Source organism: Lonchura striata, chromosome 4, assembly GCF_050655825.1.
Source record: "Lonchura striata isolate lonStrDom1 chromosome 4, ASM5065582v1, whole genome shotgun sequence".
Lineage (NCBI taxonomy): Eukaryota > Metazoa > Chordata > Aves > Passeriformes > Estrildidae > Lonchura > Lonchura striata.
Window position 1 is genome coordinate 22,599,404 of NC_140706.1, and position 23,506 is coordinate 22,622,909.

General features: G+C 40.2%; 1 long non-coding RNA gene across 3 annotated transcripts in view; it reads right to left on the reverse strand.

Moving 5' to 3' along the window:
* Nucleotides 1-21,989, reverse strand: part of LOC146767559 (uncharacterized) — a 37,038-nt gene extending 15,049 nt beyond the window's left edge. The window contains exons 1-3 of one of the 3 annotated variants that reach the window (XR_014954761.1): nucleotides 17,798-21,989; nucleotides 17,204-17,316; nucleotides 142-16,202 (exon numbers count right to left, since the gene is read on the reverse strand). This is a non-coding gene — a long non-coding RNA (uncharacterized LOC146767559). Of the gene's footprint in view, nucleotides 1-141 lie in introns of all 3 variants that reach the window. The other 2 variants (XR_014954760.1, XR_014954759.1) reach the window with 2 other exon arrangements.
* Between the last annotated feature and the right edge of the window lie 1,517 nt (nucleotides 21,990-23,506).

The window sequence follows — 23,506 nt, forward strand, 5'->3', positions numbered from 1 at the left end:
CTTTGGAAAAATCCTCTTTCGCTCCCCAGCTTCCAGTCGCCTGTCCTTTCCATGCGCCTAATTTGCCTCCTCTTTCAAACCCCTAAATACCCTTCCTTTAGCACAGTTTGTTTTTCAATAATCTGTATTAAAAGTAATTACCCAGAGGCCTGTCCCAGCAGTCCAGCTCCGGAATTCTTGTTTTCTCTGAGCTATTCCTGTGTCCTTACTTCGTAAAATAAGTACCACCCCAGATACAGAACCTGCAGAGCGCCTGCTGACAGTGTGTTGCTATCACTGGCTGGGCAGCTCAAGCTGAAAATGGAGCCGACAAGCATGATATGCCAAGAGAAACATCCTGTAAGCAGGAATTTTGACTTACTGGATGTGAACAGTGTTAATTATTGATTGATCGTATTCTCCTCTGTTCAAGTGAGATTTTTAGAACCATCCTTTTACTTGCCTTTAAGTGTAAACTGGTTAACAGGATAGTAGAGACACAAAGCTTTCCAGGGGATTTAGAGAAAACTGTCTCTGTGTAACATCAACCCGAGTGACAAAAGTATTTCAAATCCTAAATAAAAAGAAGCAAGGCATATTTTTCGTAACAGGTGCTGACCAAAACCTTAAGTTTAAGCCAAAAATCACCAGTAATATGATCCCATGACATAAGCAGGAACATAGGGGCAAAGCAGTTACCCAGTGGCAGCAAAACAGAAATACAGATCAGAGACTGGTAGGAGACTAAAACCAAATATGATTCTTCTTGCAAAGAAGATAGGAGGGACCTGACCGGAAGAAAAAGATCTAAAAATTAATACACAGTTTGGCCAAAACCAGATTCAGAATTAAAAGCAACTTAATTTTTAAAGGTTTGGATTTGTCTGCTTGTTTTCTTATTTTCTTATTAGATCTCTTTTTGCTCCAGCTGTTCTTCATTTTGGTTAGTTTCATTTTGAGGCAAAAGTGATGAAACCCTACAAGAAGGGAAGTTCTTGTGGTTTTTCAGGGGCATCCAGAAGCAGAGTAATGGAAAACCAACGACAGGAAAGACTGGAAAGTGTGAGACTTTTCCCAAGCTCTGCCTAGTTCTGCAGATTGATGGTATATCATGACATACAGACATTTCTTTGGGTTGTAGAGTCTGCATAGACAGCTTGTATAGGCGCAGGGAGATGTTGTGATACGCTCCTAGAGAGTGCCAAAGCTGAATTTCCTTTGAAGGCACAGTGATCCATCCCTTTGCAACCCCCCTCCTTGTGCTCCTCCCAAGTCTCCAGTCTTTATGCTCCATCAGCCATAGGACTCTCCTTGTGTTCAGCCAGAAAGGATGGAGACAACTGTGCTCTCTTCCCTGCTTGAGCACCCATATCATGTCAAGAACTGCCTGGCTTTAACATAGGTCAGAGGCTGCATTAGCATTGTGCAAGTTTGGGCCAATCTCCCAAACACTGTAGAACTACCATTTTTTGAAACTTCTCTTTAAAAAAAAAAATCACGAGTGCCAGAGAAAGTGCATTAATGGTGTTTTATTTCAGCTGTTTCTCTTTATGTTGTCACAGGTACTTCCTGTAGCAAAAATATACATATGTGAATCTGTCTATCAGTCTATCTAGTGAAAATATGTTAAATTTGTTTTACAGACTAATCAACACAGACTTTTGAACACAGTCTAAGCTCTCCTCATCCAACCACTCTGCACATGCAAAAAGAAAACAGAATGAGCTCTGAGCCTTGGACTGGCTATGCCCATTCAAGATCACTTAGTCCACCAGTCATCAGCATCGGAAAAGGAGAAAAAATGTTCAGGAACTTACCCCTGTCCCTCCTCCATGCAGGTGCAGATCAAGCAGGACATGAGGAAAAGGCACTGTGTAGAGACTGGCTCGTAGGCTGAGAATAAAATTCCACTTATTTCCCCATACAAATTGTTGAAGTGTTTTGAGTAATGGATGGAAATTACTTTTTCCCCTGCCCCCACCCACTCAAGTGCAGCTGAACCCTCAGTTTCATTGAGCATATATATTCCTTCTGCCTGTGATGCCCATAACCTGCCACCACTCAGGTATGGTTCTGCTTTGTGATCTGTAAAGCATAAACAGAGATGCAGGAAAAGCTCTTGCCTTTGCTTCACAGAAAGAGGATTTATTTGCCTGATGTTGTAAATTTCAGACAGAACCCAGCCTGTAAAGCAATGAAAAGTTTAACCATATTTCTTCTATAATTGCTATTCATCAAGTGACTACTGACCAGATCTTTAGCTGGATAAAGTCACCTTACCTTTAAATCTTTGAGGAGATGTTAGCCACTTCCTCTGTCTCTGGGTTTAACCCTGTAAGTGTCAAATGGATTTGTTTCTGGAGTTGTGCAGAGTCTTTAATGTCCTCCAGCCTTGCTTGCTTCCCCACCCAGCAGCAGAGGACAGAGGATACGTGTACAACACAGGAAGGATGTGCATGGAATGCATGTTGGCTGGGGTGCACACAGGGGCCCGAGGGATGCCACAGGGGGCTCAGCACATTCCTAGGGACCTCTCTTGTCCCTCCACCTACACAACACTGCTAATCACAGTGAGGACATGTTTTTGGGTCACTGAAACTCCCTGGAACTCTCTCTCCAGCTGTTATATGCAATAAAGCCTCTTTGTTATATCTCTCTTACAAAAATAAAACAATAGCACAGGATAAATCCTACCTTCCTTTGAGCTGAAATCTGAGATGACACTGGTGGTTTCAGGAGGGGAGCTTAAATTTATGCATCTTTCTGCTTCCAGAAGAAAACTATTTTCTCTACTTAAGCAGGGAGCAGAGAATCCCAAATGTGTCTGGAGTGATATAATTAATCAGTATCTGATGTGCTACATGAGAGGAAAATCTATGGATGGGCTAAAAAGTAAAAAAAAAAAAAAAGTTGGGAAGGGGGGGTAGGAGAGTGGGTAGGCATAAAATATGATAATTTATTTCATTCCATTAATAGCTTGAAAAATAAATGTAACTAAATGCAACCTTCAATGACTTCCTTTAAAAAGGCCCAAAATATATAATTTTGAAAGAAGTTATTTTAAAAATTTAAAAAATATTTCTTTAAGGCTGTTCACTGAATTCAGTAAAACATTCTCAATATTTTCAGTCAAGTCATTGCATTTGACCCACTGCATTTGGGTCTTGCTACATAAATCTGAAATGAAACCACATTAAGCTGAGAAAAGAAATCCATTTTGGTATGGGATTTTATATCTGTGGATAGATTCAGGTTTTATAGTCCTTTATTGTTCTTACATCACAAGGACTAAAAGATTTAATTTTATTACCTTTTGGTAGACCTTTCATGTCCTACTTTACTTTTCACTTTACAAATTGAACCCCCAATCACCTATGAGTTATTTCAGAATATTTCTCAGAGTTGTGACAACAAAATTACTGGGAATTTTTTAATCAGTGCAGTTGAATATATTTTCCCTTTTAGTCAGTCATTTGTTTCCTAGATTACTTGCTCAACTTAAATATTCAGCAAGCATTTTTAAGAGAAACAATTAAAGTTTCTTAAAGATTCAATACTGTGTTGCATCTGCTATGGATGGAAAAACTTAAGAACATGATTTCTGAGACCACCCAAAAAGTCATGGAGAAAAAGGATGACTAGACTTGTGAACCTTCTTGTTTTTGTATTGTGAGTTTTATTTGTACAGCTCAGAATCCAGCCATCTGAGGAGTTTACTGTGCTCTCAGGAGGAAAATATTTGTACTGCAGAGCAGTATGTTTCCAGCTTCCTATGCAAAGTTTAAGGTTATATTTCTTCCTCTGTGGATTTAATGGTCTGTCAGAAGTTGTGGCTGTAAGGACACACACAAAAAAAATTATGTCTTTAGTTGATCCTGAGATTAGCTCAGTTGGTTACAGCAGGATGCTAATAGCACAAAGGTTGTGGGTCCAGTCCCAGATAAGCCATCCACTAAAGAGTTGGACTTGATGACCCTTTCAATTAAGAATATTTTATGATCTTAGACCCTTTTTATAGCTTTTGGTACACATTTGTTTCAACTCTCTTGTGTTTCAAGTCAGTGTACTAATTTTTTTCTGCACAGGCTACAAATTAACAGCTGGTCAAAAGATGTATTTAATTACCTTCAGTAGAATTCATCTTTCCTATCATCTGGTACCAAGCAACACTGGACATTTTACTCTACTGAAGAATTTCCTGTCTTTATCAAGCCAGATTCCAGACACACTTTCCAGCACAGAAGAATTAAAAAGGGAGGACCCTGTGCAAAGGAGACACAATTTATCAGTGTAAAACCTATAACAAATTAAAACAATTTTCTCTGAGTCATTTTAGCTATCAGAGGAACTTCCACACCATTTTGTCATGCTAAGATATGTTCCTAATTAATCATTGCATGCACATACACATGCCTCTGTACTTGATCAAATGAACAGTTCTTGACAACTAAATCCTCATGCACCCTTTGCTCCCCAAAGCTACAAGCCTTTCACAGGATGTTTAGACAGGAGGAAGAAGTGCAGGACACCAGAATGACAGTGCTTATGACAGTCTGGCAACTATATGATTCTGCTTTTCAAAAGAGGATTTTTCTCATTATTCTATCTACTGCTTTGTGACAGAAAAGGAGAAAGCCCAGGCAAAGAGAAGGAAAGAAGACAGAGGTGACTGCAATTACAGGTAGTAAAAAAAAAAACAAACCAAAAAAACAGGTGATAGCTGCATTCCATTCTTCCCCAGGGAAAGGAGGCAGCATGAAGAGTGACCCTGCCCTTTTGGAGACTTTGAGCTTTCTGTAACTTTACAGGAATTAGAGGAAATCTAGATGAGTAGAAGCCCTTCCAGCCTCAGTCCCAGTCAGATTGTTTGGCCAGTGGAGCTTTCATTTAGATAACAAAGATATAAACTGAAAATAGATATAAATAGGACAAGAGCTGCATGTTACACCAATTCTGGTTATATTATTTTGTAATGAATCCACAGGAAATTCTTGAGGCCTTGAACCACAAAGTACACAGCTCTTCTCTTTAGTTGGGAAGTGCCTCTTCACTGGTACGGAATCAAATGCTGGATGTCTGGGCAGTCACCTTCTCCAAAAACGCTGCTTTTCCTGCAAAGTGCAGACTGAAATTGAGCCTTGTCTGTCTCTGCAGTTCTCCCTTACATCTGCAGATTGCAGTTATACTGTAAAATGCATTCAGATCCACAGCTGCTTTTCCTAAGGATAAGCTTCTTCTCAAGGGCCATGAACCCTGTGCATGTTAAAAGGTTTCTGTGGCCTGATCTGGATCATTTAGCATAGGAAAGATCAGCTGTACTAAAACCCATTGCCATTACTGCTATGGTGAACTACTATACCTTTTCTATTGGTTTTGTCTTATTCTGTGTCTGCAGATACAAAATTAATCTGCTATGCACTGTATGTGCCCTGATGACTGCCATGCTGGCTGGTATCTCCAGTGGGGTTCTGGAGGCCAGGGAGAACAGGCACATAAGAAACATCCTGGACAATACAGATGTGGGTAGTGTAGCCAGCAGTTACAGAATAAGAATAAAGTAAAGTTTAATTCTGTTTCAACACATAGCAGTATGCAGGAACAATGGCTGCCTGCAGAAATAAGCTACAGGGGAGTGCAGGCTGGGCAAGAGAGAGGATCATTGCCAGAGTTGCAGTTCTGGTCCCTGTCATCTGGGATGCCTCCACCTGGTCTCAGTGCAAGAGTGCATACCTGCTCTTCCACCAACATTGGTACCCCTACAGCAGCTGGATACAAAGAGACACCTCCCCAAACCTCAGGAAAATAAGCAACACCAAGCACCAGCTTGAGCAGTAATTTTCCAAAGCTCATCAGAATCCCATCAGTCCACACAACTTTTAATATAAACATCCCTCTGTAGAATTGAATCTACCAAAGATGTCATTTTCTCTCAATTGTGGCTTCTAAAAAACCATGTAAGTTTGAAAAAGCTATTTTAAGTTCTGGCAAATTAAGAATACAATCAACCACAGAAAGTCAGTCAGGAGGCTTTGTTATGACAAAATGCTTTTGGCTAATGAAAATATTTCAGCTAGATTCTGACTACCTCAAACATTTTGAATGTTTTAGATATCATTAAAGGAAATTCTGGAGTAAAATAATAGTGAACCGAAGATACTGAAAAGAAACCAAAGTGACAATTTAGTTTTATACAAAACACTTTATTAAACATTTATATATTACACAAATGATCTGCAGAATTTCCATGGGTTTGTGAACTGATTCATGGTTGGTACAACAGCTCTCTCAATTTAAACTCAGCTTTTTTCTTCATTTTCATTAATTCAGTCACTGAGAGTTGAAACTACACAGAATGAACCAGGAAAGTCTGAGAATATGATTATTGAAAGATTGAAAAAATAGTTTTGGATGACCTTGTGTTTTCTTTGTTTCTTCTACTTTGTTCCACAGGAAAAGGCTTTTGTGAGAGCAATTCTTGGCTGTTCTCGTTCAGGGGAGTTTGTGATTATTTTTGGTTTCATCTTGCTGAGCATTAGGACTCCTGTATTGTTATTCTATTCTGAAATGAACTGAACAAGTCAAAGTGATTCTCATAACACTGAATTTGGGACTGAAATTATGTGACTTGTAATAATGTCAACCTTTTCTTAAACTGAAGCTGTCTTTCACAACCACAATGAAAACAGGCAGTATCTGAAAAGGATGGATCAATGGATCCATATGGGGATGATTCTGATTTCACAGATAACAATGGAAATCAGAGGCAGGAAAAACACTGGAGACATTAAAATGACTGTAAGTAAAAGCAAGACTAATTTTTCAATTTTCAGATAAGCAAATATTCACATTAAGAATTGTCTTCAGTTAGAAGTATTACACTGGCAGTAGTCATCTTACTTTAAATGTAGCAAGACTGATTACAGAAGAAGATTGAAGTTGGAATTTTAGTTATTTTTGTATCTTATGCAAATTTACTTTTGAGTAGTTGCTATTTGCTATCTATTTGCTTTGTTAAAAGCAAACAGAGAAAAATAATTGAATAAATAATAATGATTCAGAAGTTGAATAAAAATAAAATCTATATTTGCTAAAGCTAAATAGGAGGGGGAAAAAGGCATATTAATGTGTGCACACAACATCAAGACGGAAAGAGCCATTTTAAAGTATTACATTGCCCTCATAAAGAATCACTGAACAGGAACACTTTACTCTTCATCTGGAGGGAAAAAACCCTGAACAGAGAAATTACAACTAGAAGTGTGCCATTTTAAATATAGCAGGTGTATGCTTTTGCACAAAGTGTGTAAAAATATTCCATCTGCTGGGCCTGATGCCATTATTTATTGTCTTCTAGGAATCAGTCCTTTCACTGAATCAGGATCACCAAGGGTTTTATACACCTTCATCAAATAAATGGAATGGAAATCATCACACTAGAAGAAGTTTAACGTCATTTGAGTTAAGAGGCATGTTAGCAAAAAGTAGAAGAAGTTGTTCCCACAACACTATTCCAATTTTTTATATTTTCCAGCAATTTCTTCCCAGATCAATATTGTTAGTATGTATTAATAAAGTGATTTTTAAACAGTTTTATACAATATTACTTTTTACATCATTTATATATACATTTATACTATATTACTTTTTTCAGAAATTGTTTAATATGACCTTGGCTTGATTTGTTTTCTTCTGTTTCTGTAGGATTTGGGGGGGGGGGTTGTTTTTTTGTTTTAGTTGTGGTGTTTTGTTGTTTTTTTTGGTTTTTTGCTTTGGTTTTGGTCAGTTGGTTGGCTTTTTGAAAGTGAGCATTTTGTGGTGAAAAGAATAAATCTGATTTTGATTTTCTGCTGTCCCACTCTGCTTGATTCCCCACTGTATTCTGTGTAACTGGAGATTTATGCCACTGACCAGTTTGCATTTTGAAGTGGTAGGTTTTGAGCATACAGCCATGAAAAATGAGTCCAGGAAAGTGTGGTTATAATACGCATACATTGAGAAAACTATTTTAAAATTATTTAGAAAATCTGATATACCAAGAACAACTGCTACTTTCTCCCAGTTGCCTCACATTAATGCATCTGAAAAGCAGATACATCTGAAAACCATGTAGAAAAATTACTTAAGTCAGTGACCACGGGTACATGTGGCTCTTTTTCACCTGGGCACAGGTGTAGGTGGGTCAAAATGCCACTTGGTAGGAGTCAAGAACAAATAATTTTGGCAATGTTCTAGTACATTATCATGGCATAGTGACTCTGGAAGGTGTCAGAGTTGCTGCTTGTAATATTTTCACAAATATCCCTCTCTGCTTTTGTCCTTGCATACGTGTCAGGTGGATAATAAAAGCACATCTTCAAATTTGATAATAAAAACATATTCCTCATTTTTCATTATTCTGTTACCGGACTTGGAGAGTTTTTGTGAATGTGATTCTTGTCTGAAAATTTCATTCTCAGTAGAAAACACAGCAATTTACCAAGGATCAAATATCCTAGCCCTTAAATAAACAAACATCCTTCTAATAAAGAAGAAGCATTTTAAGCCCCCTTCTTATGTCTGTCTCTCTACTCACATCAAAAATAACAGATGGGAGTATTGGGTCAGGAAAAAAGGTTTTACAGAAGTAGTACTTCAACAAGCTCTAGCCATGACAACATACATATAGGGAAAAGAGAAAGATAAGGGTTTCCTCAAACATTTTTTGGCTCTTAGAAGGGTGGAAAAAGAGATGGAAAACATTTTACCAGCATCAGGGAGGGAGAGGCATGAAGCACACAGTTCCAGGTATTCGGTGCTTGTAGGGAAGAATAGATGAGACCCCTTCCTGCCAGCCTGGGAGAAAAGGGATGTGTTTCTGCCATTTTATCTGAAAGGAGAATATTTATGCTTGGTATAAACATTTGGGAGGTAGAGCTGGAATGGTTTATCTGGACACCAAGGTGACAATCACAGGATGAAGAAAAACAGCCTAACTGGATGTAAATGAATGCCTGTAATGCAGAGCGGTTGTAAAGGAAGTCAGCTTATTGGGAGGTAAGAGCATGTTAGCAGAGGAAACCAGGAAGGCATTGGAGACAGTGAGAGAGAAGAGCAGTCCTGGGATGTATATCTTGGAAGCAGGAATCTGGATTTTATGACTTTTTAGGAAAACAGAGTGAATAAGTGAAATCATGGAAATGGGAGTATGGAAAGAGTCTGTCAATCACATTCCATTTCAAAGACTAGTTAAATAGGCATTTACTTATACCAAATAGCAGTAGATGGCTGCAACTGATATTCAGATAACCCCCAAAGCATTTTCTATCTATACAAGTGTACAATGAAGTGTATTTAATATGGTCTTCATTTCAAATTGAGCAGATGAATTTAATAGACTGCAGCCTTTTGTCAAAGAACAAAGACAGGGAGCTGTGTAAAGCTGAATATGAAATACTCAAGAGATTGGTACTTAAGGCACTGTTTTACAGTCATGGACTTTGGAGGAAATGCTGTACATAAAAAAAAAAAATAAGGACAGAAGGTGCTTTTCCCATATAGTCTATTACTTCCTGCAATTCATGAGACCTCTTTCCTTGTGCATAAAGGTCACCTTTCATTTATGTACAGATCTGTTTGGTTTGCTGAAAAGGTTATCCTGAAAACATTCAAAATATGAAAGGAAATGTAAAATTAGGGGTAAAAGGGTGTGTCTCATGGCAGGACATCTGTAAATAATGACTGTTAAAGAGAGTTGGTCATTGAAACTTCTCCATACAGAAATATCCTCATGGCACTACAGATCACAGATTCCTGTTACCACACAAAGACTTTAAAACCACAGGCCAACACTTCTGACTGTTGTTTGAATGGCCAAAAAAAAAAAAAAAAAAAAAAGAAAGTGAAGGTATGAAGAGAGATTTGAAATTTTTCAGAAATTTTGTAAGAGAGAGACAACCAAAAAGAGAACCCACAGTTTAGAAAAGAAGGGAGCAAAGAGACTAATTTAAAATACTGGATGCATTCAGCAGTGAGAAGCCTGCACTGGCCAGCAGTGGGTACCCCACCTCTAGCAGCAGCAGCCAGCTGCAGAATCACTGCCTGCCCTTGAGAGGCCATGGGCAGCACTGTTTTTCTTTTGACTGGAAATGAATGATGGTGTTTTCACTTTGATGATGCCTCTTTAGCAAATTTTTCTCCCCCCCAGTCCTTGCTCTGTGAGGGAAATACGTGACTGAAAGCAGTGGTTAGCAGAATTCATAAACCCTTCCACAGGCAGGAGTAAAGAATTATATTTGCAACCTCTCCTTGCAAATACTAAAAAAAACTTAAACAAAATATGGCTTAAAACTAAACCTTCATCAGCTCATTTCCATCAGTATTGCTCCAATGACTTGTGAACAAAACTGTGTATCAAGCTGATGAGCATTGGGATGTTACCACTGGAGCTGCAGAGCCCTGGTCCTGGCTGTCTTCTCAGTGCACCCATAGGTGTGAGAATTCTCTCCTTAACATGAGGTGTACACAAAACTAAAGTGCCCTTCAAGTCCTCTCCAGATTGCAATCACTGTCCAGAAGACCTGGAACACCCAGAAATATTTTACAGAGTAATGAACATCTCAGTGGCCATCAGGAACTGGAGTAGGGCTGGGGTGATGCCAGTAAGGGATCTGGCAGAGCAGGAAGAGCTGTGAAGGAGAGCAGATTCTGCAGCTGGTGAGAACTGTGCAGGAGTTCTGGGATGGAAGGAGGGACAAAGCACGAGTGGGTGGGGGCTGAGCAGATCTCCAGCACCTGCAACAGCAAAGCCACACAGGAGGCTGTGGCAGAGTGGATGTGCAAAGGTGAGCCTGCTCAAGTTAGGAAAATTGTCTAAACCCGCAAGACCTTTAAATTCAAAATTAATATCAAGGCTATATATTTTAGAAAGTTCTGTGAGCATGAGATTTCTTCAGTTGCAGTGGCAGGGAATGGACGTGGGAAAGCGTTCAGTATTTCTACAGCCCAAGGTGCTAAGACCAAGCAGCTGAAAGGGATCTGCACGGCAGAAGGATATCGGGGTGTGTCAGCCACGGGAGCAGAAGGACAATGCAGAGCTGCAACTCCCTTCCGCCCCTGCCCCTCTGCCAGACATCCGGATTCCAGGCACAAAAGGGCAAAGCCGCTTTTTTCCCCTTGAATAGCTTTTTGGGACTCTGAGAGGCTGCCCTGGAGACTGCCAAAACCCTGCTGCTGCCCAAACAAGGTGCTAGCTCTAGGTTCAATTAATTAATGATGTCTTGGGTGATAATTGTAGCAGAACTGGAACCAGACGTGGTAGTAAAATATCTTGAGCCTGTTTCCATTTCCCCCGCCTCTTATTTCCCTAGAACAGCTGATTTGTCACTTGCAGGTAAAGAGCCATGGCTCTGCTGTCAGGGGGATGTATTTCTAGTGTAATGATGCATGACAGACATGTAATGATGCATGATGTGTGTGTGTCCTAGCTGCATTTTTGACTCCTCTTGCTTTTTCTTAATGTATGTTCAAGTAAAGATCTGTTAAAAAAAAAAAAACTAAACTAAAAAAACCTAAACAAACAAACAAACAAAAAAACATCAAAAAAAATCTCCCAAAAACCAAAAAACCAAACCCAAAACCCCAACCAACCAACAAAAACCAACTTCTTTTTTTTTTTTTCCACTCTCCAGTGGAATTTAAACAAACAAACAAACAAACAAAAATCCCTGCCACTCAGAGTTTCCTGTTCAGGATAGTCCCCAAACAAGCAAATATGCAGCACTTCTCTATGGCATACATATATGCTTGAATGTCCACCTTCCTGGAGACTGGGCAACTGCACGATATGCAAAATCTTTGCCTGGAAACCAAAATATTACCATATTATTAATATATTATAATATCAATTATTACTATCCAAAATCTTGTAGAGAATATCAAGTGCTGACCTAATAGCAGGGGAATAAAACCACAAAGCAGTACCATGCAATTTTTTTTTCTTTACCTGGTGAAGCATTTGGATAAGAACTATGTATGCCTTTTTATTTGCTGCATTTCAAATAACCATTCAGCACTGCTTTTATTTTTCTGTTCATTTGAATAAGTTTTATGAGTTGGTGTTGTGATGTGAATTTTTTATTGCTGTTATCACATATGTCATTGTGTCTTCAGGGTGTGGAATTCCATGAGGAAAACATCTTTTGAAGGTGAGTTTTGGCTGGTTAGTTGACAGGTACTTGGTAGACAGGTACTTAGACTGCCACAGCCCAGAGCTTCTCCTGGGCTTTCTATAAAGTCTACACACCCAGTCCATGATCAGTCCACCTTCTCCCTGGCTGCACAGCCCTGGCTGGAGGAAGCTGCAGTGTCTCCAGGAGCTCAGTGTATGCCTGTGGATACCTTGGCAAAGGGGGCACCTTGTAGAGATGCCAAGGAGCCCATTTAGTCCCCTGCTGAGAGAAAAGACAACTTTCACACCAGTTTTCCAACATGGTAAAAAAAAAGTTATGTTTTTGATTAACCTTGACTTCACAGTTACTAGCAACAGAGAAACCTAGGATAAATAGAGGAAGTATAGGAAGAAAGCTAGAGAATAATAAATTTTAAAACCTTAAAAGAAAACTCCCATGAGCTGGGACTAGATGGCAAGTCCCACATTCCTCTTAAGTTATCAAGTGTTGGGTGCAGGGGGAGTTAAGAAGCCTGTCAGTCCTGCTGGAAGGAAGCATTTGCCTAAGAGAAATCTATTATTTTTCATTCCCATTTGTACTGGGCTGTGGCCTCAATCCAAGTCAGGGACCAGTTCTCAGAAGGGAATTAGAAGGCAAAGCCAGTAACTAAGTGCCAGACTAATTCTGCCAGACCTGTAAGCATGCTACCAGCTATAGCTGGGTGAAAACTGCCAGTACACCAGGAGGACCTTGCAGCATCCAAGCTCCAAGTGGAGATACCAGGCCCATGGGAGAGTGCTTGAAGACCAGTAAGACCAACAAATCCAATAGAGGTAAAGAGAAAAACAAATCTCCCTAGGTCAGAATCAGGACAGTCCCTGCAACTGTCCATTAATGGGTTTTTTTGTTGCAGACTCCCATCCTACAAAACTCTGAGGTCCCTGATTCTGATTTTAGGCTTGTAATTCAGGACTATTTGCTGAAAATTACAGGTTCAAACATTCTGATAATTTTGCCTTGTGGTAAAAAAAAAAAACAAAAACAAAACCAAACAAACAAAAACAAAACAGGTCTATTTTGTTTTCTCCAATGGAAAATTAACTTTTAAATGCTATTATTAGGGTGGGGTTTTTTTGTTTTGGTGCTTGGGGTTTTTTTCCCTAAAACCTAGTTGCCTCTGATGGGAGATTCTGTTCCTCCAGAATTTGTTCTCACTCATAATCAAAATATCCCACATTCCATAACCATGAACAGAACAGTAAAGCTGAGCACTGCAGTTTCCAACCTCTTGGTCTCATTTACCCACAGACATGAGGGAAGCCTAGAAAAAAAGAGATTTCAAGTTTGGCTGCTCCGCTAAAGCACTTCAACTTGCATTTCCTATCTTCACACATGGCCAATTCCCAAATGGTCAAAGGGGTCACATGAAGGAAACTGAGTACTAAAATAAGTTTCCCATCTAACATAGCTCTGCACCTTGTGAAAACACATTCCACAGACAGACTAGTCACAGCAGAGGGAACAATACCTTGTAAATGTTTTAAAAGCATATCAACTTCCAAGGTTCACAGTGGGAAAACTGTGCCTAAACCTTTAATATTATTCCATGTATTGGCAAAATTCACTGCTGATTTTTGTCTGCAAAATTTTACAGAAAATTTCATGGGATTGTACATCTGTAAATTATTTTTGAATACAAGATGTGTCTGGGTTAATCCTAGCTGAGATGTTCCTCAGCAGTGGCCTAGACACACAGAGCCAAGAGCAGCTGGGACAGGGCAGCAAGTGGGCAGGTAACCTCAAAGTACAGCTCACAGCAGGGAATTTCAAAGAAAGATGGAGGCTTCACCTTTCATGTGCAACTGCTGGTGAGCAAAGAAATAAATAATGCACCCAGTGGAAGATACTCATCTTCTGAGCTACCCTAGTCAGCTGGGGCCACATGTGCTCAGTGTCCTGGGAACTGCTGAACCCTGTGAGCCCTGCAGACAGAAGGAAAAACCAGAGATGAGCTAAAGGGCAGGTCCCCAAGGAGAAATCCACAGGTCCATGTAGTCCAGCCACTGTGCTCTGTCACCATTAGCACCTCTGCCAAAGTTCTCCATCTGCATCTTTATCTCCACTCAACTTTCTTACTGAAATTCCCTTTCTAAATCCAAAAAATCTGTGTCCCTTGGTACCCATACGAATACCTCTCTTCAGAGGCATGGAAATGTTCTGCTGCCACTATCACATTGCAGCAAACTGCCTCTCGCTTCAATCCAGGATCCCATTCAAAAAGAACTTCTTGTTCACTTCACTCTGCAAGTTTTCTTATTCCCTTTCCTTGCAGGCTTTCTGCTGCTTCACCCAGGACCTCATTTCTTGTGGCTATCTCTGAGTGAAAGATAAGAGAAAAAGACACTTTTTTTTTCTTCATCTAAATAAAAAGACACAAGAAAAAAATTATGTCTGCTTGCCACAGGGCCATTCAGTGTTGTAACTGTCAAGCTTAAATTTAGTCTTATTTCCCATTGTAACTTGATATTCTGCCTATTTTTCATATTTAAAAGCCAACTAGCAGACATTGAACAAAAAAGCTATAAGCTTTACAGTTCTGGCATAAATGGCTAACATTTGGGGAGCAAAAGACCTGCTGTAGTTATAAAAATTAATTTCCTCTTTCTTTTTTTCTCTCTTGGCTTCTCTCTCCACATTGTCTCTCTATATTTTCTTCTAGATCTTCCTCTTAATTTCCCTTCTCATATTTTTTATTTTGGTTCTGGATTAATTTTTCTGAAGCTAAAAAAAAATAGGGACTTGCAAGTATTTTCTTTTATAAAGGTCACACAATTGTTTGCACTGGATTACATCTGTAAATGAGACAAGTTCATCTGACACCAGCAGCAGAATGTAAGAGATATGAATATGCACAACTGGAGCCTGGGCACCTTCCCAGGTGGGCTGTGCACACCCATCCTTAGCCACCAGCTGCCATCTGTTCCACCTAGGATACCTGCACCATTTAATGTAGGGTTTTGTGATAACTTGAACTCCCCCAAAACACCAGGCTATAGAGCCTAATCCACATCTTATTTTTATTTTACCTATCTTTCTAGGCAGACTTTTCTTGTTCCAGACCAGTTCAGCAACACCACCTTCATCCTCTTAAGGTTGTCATTTCAGCTGCTCTGTTTTCCATGCTGAATTTCCATTTAAAACTCTGCTCCTGACCTTCCAGACATCCATAAAATTCCACAAGAAACTGGTCAGTGATCCAAGCTCTCACAGAAATTACTTTCTTAAAACTATTTAGCAGGATATGATGCCCATAAACTCTCCAGAGATTCAAAGACAGGAAGAAGCTAATTTTTTACAAAAGTAAGACCTACTGGGTAGATCAAGGAATCTGTTCTTCGGTCCCATTCCTGAGTAATGAGGTGAGTATTAACAGCAGAGGCTTCAGGGACATTTTGTGTTTGAATGCTGGTGGAAGAGTAACCCTTTTCTCTTTCTAGAGTAATGATTATTTAATTCAAAATGTAACTGCTCATGCTGGGGAGACTTAATAGCTTGGTATGTTGAATATTCACCTGGGATACATATATCATGGGGTTTGTTTCTTTCCCTAAACAAGGAAAATATTTTAATGTGGTAAAGCCGTAAGTTCAGCCTGGCCCTTTACTGTCTCAAAAGAGGACTCCAAACACTAGCATAGCATTTACAAGGCTTTACAACCTCTGCAAAATGAGCAAAACAAAAATTCACAGACCATTATGTATTCAATTAATCTTTGGTGGCTAGAAGATGAGAGAAATTGCAGAAAAATAACAAAGTTATATAAAACAATTGTTTTACAAACTCAGAATTTTACTCTTATAGCTACAAACATTTTATTAAAAATGCTGGCAATTCCTGCCAACTCCCAGCTACAACTGCAGTCAGGCATTAGCAACACTGGAGCTAGTAAGCATCTCACAGGCCTTTTTCAGATGTGCCTCACCTGCATGGAGAATGAGTGTACCAGCCTACCTAGACAGCAGAGACTGCTGTCCTTCTGCATTCTTCCAAAAGCATTTGAAAGGTGCAAGTCTCATTCTGCATCAGACCAAAACCAAAAGTAAAAAAAAAAAAACAAAAACAAAAACAAACAAGAAGTAAGGTTTTCTGCTGTACAACTGCAGCTGAAATACTCTCTCCTATGTAGCAATGCTGAATTTCAATTCAGGATGTCCAAAAAAATGGATAAGGGAAAACATGATCACCAAAGCAGAGCCATAAGGACCCATCACTATTACTCTTTCTATAATTGTGATCACAATAATAAGCAATAATGATGTACTGGAGCCATTCAATAAGTTAGGAAAACTTGTGAAGTCCAGTTTTACTGACACACCTAATTTCCTTGTAACTTTTCTATGGTAATGTCAAAGATGGGTAAAAAAAGTTTAGTAATTCATACAGAGCTGAAGTCTCTTCCCTCCAGCTAGCCAGAGAAAAAATGGGATAGACTGATCTCTGCCCTGCTCAGCTGTGCAATGTTAATTGTTAAGTACATGTGTGCCTGTGCTGTCAAAACTGCCATCCCTGCTCTGCCAAACCTACCAAGAGCTCATTTCCTACAAATAATGACTGCACATATTCTGGAAGAGCACGAGCACTTGTGCTTCACCACACAGTATAGGCTGTTTCTGTGCATTTGAAGTAATACAGGTTTAAAGAGGTTTGACAGGTACATCCCAGTAGAATAATTTTTACTGGCCAGTTGCATGTGACAAATAATCAATAATGAATTCTCAGTGTGAAAAACCAGTGTGATCATCTTTTGGGTTAAAACTCTTCTAAGATTCCTCAAAATAGTGCTAAATTAAACAGTGGTAGAAGTCCAGAGAATTTTACAAATTATCTGGAAACAGAGAAAAAAAATCCTAGAGTGACTAATGTGCTCATGCAACTTCAGACACATTGTGGGAAATTATTTCAAAATCTCACTGCAGCATAGAACCTAAAATCTGCAGCAGGGGGACATAGAGAAAAGGCTTAAACCCCTTTTGCATAAACAATATCCAGCAGAAATCCACATTTACAAACTGACTTACGGGCAGTTGCACAAGGGAGCTGGGGTTCACGTCTCCCAGCACATTTTTGCTTGGCTGAGGTTTTCTCACAGACATAAGCTCCACTGCAAATGGCTTTGAAGTCCTGTGCGCACCTGCATAGATTACAAAGAAGGGAAGGCAGGTCCCTCCACACCCAAACTGTAAATTAACAATGCAACATGTCAAGTTAAGATATGCCCTCCGGCACCTTGTTTTAAAGTCAGACCAATGGCTGACAATCTCCTGATACACTTACTTAACCCTTTCCCTGAAATTCACACCCAGTTTTCAGTCTCCTGAAAGAAGAAACAAATTTAGAAGAGTAACTCTGTGGGGTTTTTTTTTGTTTGTTTGGTTTTTTTTCCCAGTTCAAACCTGGGCCATCCGGTTTAATTCAAAGCAGGAACATAATTTTTTCTGCACAAAACAGAAGTTACCACTGTACTGATTTGACTTTTTCAGAGTGCTTTGAACAGCAATAGCTTTGGCCCGTGGATATGTCACAGGCTGAAGAGAACCAGGCTCTGCCTTTCCATTTCATCTGTTACTCCTGGAAGAACCCCCATTTATGGGTAGGTCATGGCAATTACTGACCTTTATTTCACCAAAACCCTTCAGGAGGTTCTGTTCTTCCACCAGAAAAGTGTGTCACCAGTAGCTGCAGCTTTGAAAAGTGCTTTTAACTGAAGAAAGAACAAGTATAGTCACCCAAACTGCAAGACTTCCTAGTCTTACTGTACTCTTTTTCCTTACTTCCTCTGCTTTGTCATGGTAGCTCTGTAAACAATCACACTCATCATGGCCCATCACTTCAGATCTAGTTGTAGGTGACAACTAATTCTTGTCCCATCTGCAATACTACCCTTCTCCTGACCTAACCTCCTCTTGACCCTATCTCATGTCACATATCCTACAGCTGTGGGGAACTAGCTTGTGGGACTAAAGCACCCTGCTGACCTTGAAGTGATTTCTGCAAGGGAGATCCCAATGCCTGCTGCGACTCCGTGCTCCAGCACTGCCTCTATTTGACAAGTTTGCACACAAGCAGACATACAGGAACAGAGCTGAGGTACTGAGGGGCTGCTGGGGCTGGGCAAGGGTGCATCTCTCATCCCTCTAGCCACCGGCACAAGGCCAAGCACACACCCACTTACAGAAAGGCACAAGGCACCGCTGAGTTGGTGCAGCCATCTCCATGTCTCCCACCTGCTCTTCCAGGAAAATCATGCAGCCCACTCTGGTCTGTGGTGCTTGTTGATGGCATCCCAACACCCTCCACCCTGAAGGTGAGAGGCTGGAAGCATCTAGATTGGCCTGCTATTTTATAGTGTGGACCTGGTGGTCCAAACCATCCTTGTCCCAGAAGTGGTAACACCGAAGAGTGGAGCTGAGCCAGAGAGGGACCAGACTGCAGTTCATCCCTGAAGCACCAGAAGTCAGGGATGATTTCTGCACCCAGGTGTTGGTCCTTACAGCAAGACCTAAAGTACTCCTGACCAATGATAAGAAAGATCATCCAGGTATCCAGCTGTACTACTGGAAAACTGTGCTCATCTTCTTCCTGCCAATGACATATGATTCTACTGCCAGGAAAAAGGCTCTTCACTCAAGACAAGTGCAAATAAACGCCAAGAACTGCAGTCTATATGATAAAATATGCTTTTCAAATATTAACTGAAATTTCCACATTTGGATATTCTTTGACTGTTTGCTTTTGTTGGAAAAAAAAATAAAATAATGGACATTTTTAAATGTTCCTTCTTCTGTCTCAAACACACATCTCCTTCCTTCTCACAAGCCCACAAGGAAGGGATCCAACCATGTTTTTCAGAAAATGGTAACAATTAATAAAATTCAAAAAGCTGATTTTTGGAAGTTTCTTCTCTTTATTGAAAACAACTGTAACTCTAATAAACATGTGTCTGTTTTAGGTGGTTTAGTTGAAGTAGCTTACTCCAAGCACTTTGGTACATATCTTTATCTACATCAAAAGGAAATAAATATACTAGGACACAAGCAAAAAAGGAGGAAAAAAAATATTAGGGAATGGCAACCACCAGCCATACTAAAGAATGTGAAGAGGAAAAAGAGACAGAAATAGGAGCTAGTTTCTTCAGGTGAAAGCTGAATTGTGTCTTTCATTCAAAGATAACCAAACAATAAGAGTAAACCATCCGATTGTTCAATAAATATCTGAAATGGAATAAGGAAGAAACAGAGGTGATTAACAGGAAGGATGTAAAGAAGGACCACTGTGATGCAATGGTGGTGTCTTCATTGCTTTTAAGAGCATCTTGAATTCCACAGTGTTTCTCCATTGAAGGAACTGAATTCAGGTGTAGATTTTTTTGTTTGATTGTTTGTTCTCCTATAATTATGCAGCCAAGATAACAGGAGTAGTCAATGCTGTAACACACTCTGTTGCACCCCAGAATGTTATCATTGTTGGGGAGCAGATTATGTAGGGAAATGTGATCAGAATATTTTCAAAAAAGGAGACAAATCAGCAGGTTCCTAGACTCATGTCTAAGGTGATATTCCAGGCACTCTCTGTCTTCTGTCTCCTATTAAAACAAAACAAAACAAAACAAAACAAAACAAAAAACCCCACAAAAATCTGTTCCCATTTAAAAAATGTACACAAAGAATGCAAAGGAGAACACAAAACACAAACACCCCACCACCCCTAGGGAAATCGCAGATAACAAGAGACTAACAAGGTCTCACACCCAGATTGTGAGATCAAAAGGAAAAGGGCCCAGATAGGGAACTTTCAGTATCGAGTTGAAAAGTCAGCAAGCCAATGACTTGATGCTTGTTGCCTGATAAATTTCTAAGACTAGGACAACAAAGTATCCCAAAATCAGACAGGATGAGGAATGGCATTTCAGATGGTTCCAGTGGATTGAAGCTATCATTTGTCCTCCACGTGGTGTTAAATGATGGATTTTTAGGGTTTTTAATGAGCAGACCTTAAACTCAACAACAGATTAAAAAGGGTGTGCACATTAGATTTAAAAAAAAAATGTAAAATGGATTGATGGATGGATGGGAACAGAACAGAATTAAAGCAATCAGGAGTGTCTAAATGCTCCTCCTGGTCAAAAAACTACTTTTAGAAAACATGCCAAATAATGCCAGCACCTGACCTCAGTCACCTTTTTTCCTGTGCTTTCTGCCCTGCTTTTCAATTTCATCTCAAGAGCCTTCTATCATCATCTTAAGAATCTAAACCTCTAAGTTCCCTCAATGAGAGAATATAGTGCATTAGCTATAATAAGCAGAACACTGAAATTACTGCCCTGATATTGATTTTCTCAAGTTAATAATATAGAATGCAACCAGCACATAAAAATGCATTACTTTAATTTCAAAGGAAAGGGCAACTAGTTCTAATCTCAAAAGTGATTGAAAATAGCACTAGGGAGTGTCTCGCTTATTCTAATTCACTGAATTCACACTGCTTTGACTTAGCTGGAAGAGAAACAAAGACCCTCTGAAAGTATTAGAGAATTTGAACTATTGGGAGGAGCAGCAATCAGTTCTACCCTGAGCTAATCTTAAGGGCAGAGTACCTACACACTCAGTAGAGAGGTACTTCATTAATTCTATGAAATACTGATACAGAAATTGAGCAAAGTGTTAATTACTTTTCTTTGAGGGCCATTGCAAGTAAAGGCTTGGAGTTCCCACTGCCAGGAGTTCCCTTCAAATATGTCATGAATCTAATTGACCTGTTATCTCAGAGGTACAAAAAATAGCTTTTTATAAAACCATGGTTCAGAGGAAGAGACTGACTGCTTGGGGTCCACCAGGCTCCTCAACCTTTTATCTTCCATTTTCACTCCTCAGCCAAATTGCCACTCCTCATTATTCCAGATATAAACTTTGGTGTTTTAAAAACTCTTCCTATTACACAGACATTGAGAAACCAGTTGGCAGATGCCCTCCTTGTCCTATAAACATCTCTATACTATGTTTTAGTTACTGGTCAAATCTCATTCAGCTGCCTCTAGAAAACTGTTTTCTGCCAACATTCTGACACTCAGTAGTGGGTACCTACATTCCTTGCTTCACATTAGAATTACCCTCCTGATCTTGTTCTTCTCTGACTATGTAGCCAGGGATTGCTGTAGAGTTAATATTATACTGCAGAGGTGCCCAGGTGCCCTGGCAAAGATCAGGACTTACTGGGCCAAGGGCTGTACAAACAGTAAGGAACAGGGCCTGCCTGTAAAGCCTGAAATCTAAACACACAGGGCAGGCAAAGGTAGACTCCCATTTCCCTGTGACAGGTGGGAGGGGATGCCACCTCCCTCTGACCATCCCCTTCCCTTCCATCCAGCACTGATGATGAGGTTCTGTTCCATGGGGCTTTCCTGCAAGACCTCCTCTGGCAAGGAGAAATCCCACATTCCTTGGGGATCTCCCTTGATACGCTTGTGAGTTTCTTGCTGCACAGCATCCATACTTATGAAGAGCTGATCCCTGCCCACATCACACACACACACACACACAGCCCCCCACCATGGCAGCCCATGTAATCTGTGCACACATACACAGACACACAGGCAGAGCATTCTGTCTAGCCCTAGGAAAACTCAGGACTGCCTACTTTGCCCTTGGGCAACAAAATTTCCTCACACACTGCACCCCCGCCTGAAACTATATCTGCACCCAGGTCTCACAGCACCTACTTCTCAAGGGCATCCAAAGCAGCTTTTTCTCTCACTGCAATATCATCTGATTCACACTCAGACTTGTGTGACATGACATGACATGACATGACATGACATGACATGACATGACATGACATGACATGACACACAACCTTGAATTCACCCATATTATATTTAACACTGGAAACAGTCCAGTGTCCTCAGGTCCCCATGTAGGATACAGCAGTGAGCTTCCCTGTGTTGGTTGTAGTGATGGCATCACACTACTTGAGGTCACCACCCAAACTTGGTCTTACAAGTGACTCCCTCTTCAAGGCAGAATCAATTCTCAGTGTCTCCCAGCATTTCACCTAACTGGCTACTACTATAATGGCAGACAGCCTTTAAATGAGTCCTGTAAATTCAAGGAAAAAAACCAAGTGTGGATAGATATGAAGAGTATGGATATGAAAAGTATGGACAGACTGATGAAGAAAACCAGAAGAGCATTTACCTCTGGGTGCTTGGTGGTACTCCTGAGTATTGAGAGCATGCTCACATCAGTTGCTCTGAAAACAAGAGAAAGCAAACACTAAATTGACAAATAATTAAGGTTAGCCAAATATAACTTTGGAATTTATTTCCAGAGGATAAAACTCTGACTGCTGGCAAGTTGAGATGTCCTTAAGGATAAAAAACAACGTTAATTTAACCCTCAGACTGCTACAACCCTTTCTCTGGGATGTCCCAGTTGGAAATATGTGTGAATGAGCTCTGTAGACCATGTGTTAAAAACCAAATATTTCAGGAAGCATTCAAACTGACTGCACATTCTCTGCACAAAAGATCTGTGGATGTTCAATAGATCTGGAAGCTCTGGAACATGTTTGGCTTAGTGTGCATGCTCAATTTTGTTGAATAACATGAGCAGGGCAAATCTAGAATCCAGAACACTTCAGATTTATATAGACTGGAGACTCACACAAGCAGAACAACACTCTCTGAAATCCACAGGACTTTCAGGTTGTGCACATACTGGGTTGCTAATCTCTGCATGTGCTGTAGAAACGGTGCAGATTTCCAGATTTATGTCAGCTCAGGCAAGGATCAGTCACTGAGTAGGGCTTCCTACTGGCTGAAAACCCTGGGCCAGTGTAAAAACCCTGAGGCTCTGCCTAGGAGCATGTCTGCAAGGAAAATGAGGTGTTCTCAGGGGCACTCAGATCTGTGGAGGATCTGTGCTAGCCCCGTGGCAACAACAAAGGCTTGCTCCTGTCCACTTTGCCTCTCACATACAGAAGCTTTCTTCTTCAGAGAGCCTGTGCCAGCTGTCAGTATCCAGAAGGCCGTGCTTGTTTGTACTAGCCCAGATGAGGAGCCCATGCAATGCTAATTATATGCCGTAGGTACCTGTTAAGCCATTTTACAGACAGTTGTGTGCCTTTATAATTTAAAGGGACAAGTGCAGTGAGTTACATGTAAATGAGGTCTGGCTTAGTGTCACAGCATCTATAGAGGACACAAGAGAGTAAAATAAACTGGGGAGCCCTTTTCTTCTCTGCATTACTACAGAGGAGGCAGGAAAGCAGAGGCTGGTGTTGCTTACTGACAGGCAACAGGGGTTTGTTAGCCAGAGGCACTGCCC